Genomic DNA, 3,758 nt, shown 5'->3' with positions numbered 1-3,758 from the left:
AAAGTCATATTTGGCTCTAGTGGAACAATTACACATTGGATCAAGAGGGGGATCAAATAACAAGGTGTCACATTTTGACCTAATTGCAAATGCAGTATTTCATCCTACAAAGTACTTTTTCTGATAAACAAGGCCTTTCTCATCCCTGGTCCGTAGTCTGCATATGGGTTTTGGGCTTCTGCTGTCGTCCATAGCCTTCTGCAAGCCATGTGCTCAAAATTTAGGCTCTAATACTATTCCCTTTCTGGGCTTGGTTTTTATTATTTACAACTCTTGGACCACATAGCCTTGTGTGCTTTTTCCACATGGGCTTGGCTGATACTTCACTTAGATAGTTGCTTGTTTTGACAAGTGTTTAAGACCACAGACTATCCTTCCTGCTTTCTTTACCACATTCTACTATTGCACCCATAGCTTCAGTGATCACCTCATGGGGACATACATGGAGCAAAGTTATGTTATGTCTGATTGTTCTTAGATTAAGGCTACAACGAAGTGTAAGCTCAAAAATACATTCCTTTAGCTGTGGTTTCTACGGATTAATCTCCAGTTCCCTCAAAAGGCATAATTGTTTTGTTAAAGGACATTATAAATGATCCCCATGGGGCATATGAATAACTGGCAACTGGTTATTCAATTATTTCATAGGCATGCAAAAGCGGGAAAATGAATAAGGAAGACAAGCGAAGAATTGATGTTGTTGAATTATGGTGTTGGTGAGGACTATCAATGATACCACAAACTGTGAGAAAAATAAACAAACCTTTGTTGGAAGACTGATGTAATGGTTTTGCATTGGGCTTCTAACTGCAAGGTCAGTAGGTAGAAACCACCAGTCACTCCGAGGGAGAAAGACAGCATTTTCTACTCCTGTAAAGAATTACAGTCTCAAGGGTAATGAATGTACAAATATGCTTTATACAATTGACGTATGTATGGATTGTGATAAGACTTGTATGGGCCCCCAATAAAATGATTTAAAAAAAGAAAATGATAAGGGAAAAATGTACAAATGTGCTTTCCACAATGGATGTATGTTTGGATTATGATAGAGTTGTACATGCACATATGTAAATACATTTATATATGAGGATGTGGAAATAGATCTATGTGCATATATGTCTAGGTATAGTATTTAGGTAGCAGATGGACATTGGGCCTCCATCAAGTACTTCCTCAATGCAAGCATACTTTGTTCTAATAAACTGGTATTCCATGATGCTCACCATTCCGATACAATCACATAAGCATATGTGAAGAAAGCTGATGGTGCCCAGCTATAAAAAGATATAGCATCTGGGGTCTTAAAGACTTGAAGGTAAACCAGCGGCCATCTAGCTCAGAAGCAACAAAGCCCATGTGGAAGAAGTACACCAGCCTGCATACTCATGAGGTGCCGAAGGGATCAGTTATTGGGCATAAAAGAACAAAAAAAAACCATATCACTGTGTGTTCACTTCCCCATATGATTGCTGAAGACAAATGGGTGCATAAGCAAATGTGGTGAAGAAAGCTGATGGTGCCCAGCTATCAAAAGATCTAGCATCTGGGGTCTTAAAGGCGTGAAGGTAAATAAGTGGCCATCTAGCTCAGAAGCAGCAAAGCCCACATGGAAGAAGCACACCAGCCTGTCTGATCATGAGGTGTTAAAGGCATCGTGTATCAGGCATCAAAGAACAAAAAATCAAGTCATTGTGAATGAGGGGGAGTGCGGAGTGGAGACCCAAAACCCACCTGTAGGCAATTGGACATCTCCTTATGGAAGGGTCGCGGAGAAGAGACGAGCCAGTCAGGGTGCAGGGTAGCAATGATGAAACATGCAATTTTCATTTAATTCCTAAATTCTTCCTCCGCACCCCCAATATCATGGTCCCAATTCTACCTTACAAATCTGGCTAGAACCAAGGATGTACATTGGTACAGATAGGAACTGGAAACATCCAGGGTGGATGATCCCTTCAGGACCAGTGGTGAGAGTGGCGATACCCGGAGGGTGGAGAGAGGGTAGGGTAGAGAGAGGGAACTGATTACAAGGATCTACATATAGCTTCCTCCTCGGGAGATGGACAACAGAAAAGTGGGTGAAGGGAGACATCGGACAGTATAAGATATGGCAAAATAATAATTTATAAATTATCAAGGGTTCATGAGGGAGGGGGAGCAGGGAGGGAAAGGCAAAAATGTGGAGCTGATGCCAGGGGCTTAGGCAGAAAGCAAATGCTTTGAGAATGTTGAGGGCAATGAATGTACAAATGTGCTTTACACAATTGATGTATGTATGGATTGTGATGAGTTGTATGTGCCCCTAATAAAATGATTTTTTTAAAAAAAGAGTTGTATGCAACCCCAATAAAATGATTTTTTAAAAAATAACTACAGTCTCAGTTCTACCCTGTTCTGTAGAGTCCTTATGAGTTGGCATCAGCATTTTGGCAATGAGTTTCATTTAGGTTAATTTGGCGTTGAAAGAAGTGCAAGTAGAATTCTCCTTAGAAGGGAGGAATTTGTCTCATGTCCTTTGGACATATTATCAGGGGGACCAGTCCTTATAGATAGACATCATGCTTGGTGAAATAGAGAGAAGGGCGGTGGCGAAAAAGAGGAAGGCCCTCACCAGCCTGTGTGATCACGAGGTATCGAAGGGATCAGGTATCAGGCATCATCAAAACAAAAAATCATATCATAGTGAATGAGGGGGGAGTGCAGAGTGGAGACCTAAAGCCCATTTGTAAGCCACTGGGCATCCCCTTACAGAAGGATCTCGGGGAGGAGAAGATCCAGTCAGGGTGCGATGTAGCAACGATGAAAAATACAACTTTCCTCTAGTTCCTAAATGCTTCCTCCTCCCCCACTGTCATGATCCCAATTCTACCTTACAAGTCTGGCTAGACCAAAGGATGTACACTGGTACAGATAGGGACTGGAAACACAGGGAATCCAGGGCGGATGATCCCTTCAGGACCAGTGGCATGAATGACGATACTGGGAGGGTAGAGGGAGGGTGGGTTGGAAAGGGGGAACCGATTACAAGGAACCGATTACAAGGATCTACAAGGACCTCCTCCCTGAGGGACAAACAACAGAAACGTGGGTGAAGGGAGATATTGGACAGGGCAAGATATGACAAAATAATAATTTATAAATTATCAAGGGTTCACGAGGGAGGGGGGAGTGGGAAAGGAGGAGGAAAATGAGGAGCTGATGCCAGGGCCTTAAGTGGAGAACAAATGTTTTGAGAATGATGAGGGCAATGAAAGTACAAATGTGCTTGACACAATGGATGTATATGGATTGTGATAAGAGTTGTATGAACCCCTAATAAAACAGTTTTTTAAAAGAAGAAAGAAAAAGAGGAAGGCCCTCACGTGATGAATTGATACCGTGGCTGCAACAATACTTGCTTTGTTTTGTTTGGTTGGAGCTAGGGTTGCTATGAATCCGAATGAGCCCAATGGCACCTAGTAATAGTAACAACAGCGTGGGGTTAGTCACAGGGGACGTGACTGTAGAAAGTCTTTGCGAATACTGTAGTGGGAATGGCATCTGTCCCAGGGATTTCAAGCAGAAGAAGGCTTATTTCCTCAGACAGTGGCGTGCAACCTAACTGTAACTGGTAAAGGAAGTTTAGAATGATGTATGTCTGCGTGTGTGTATGCGGGGGCGTGTCCAGATTTTCAGCTCCATGTGCTTCTGAACACATGTTCCCATTTTAAGTTTCAGACTCAGCTCTTATCAATCAATGCTCTTTCCCATAAACA

This window comes from Tenrec ecaudatus, chromosome X (assembly GCF_050624435.1).
Source record: "Tenrec ecaudatus isolate mTenEca1 chromosome X, mTenEca1.hap1, whole genome shotgun sequence".
Lineage (NCBI taxonomy): Eukaryota > Metazoa > Chordata > Mammalia > Afrosoricida > Tenrecidae > Tenrec > Tenrec ecaudatus.
The sequence above is the reverse complement of the archived record's forward strand: the minus strand, read 5'-3'. Positions refer to the sequence as shown.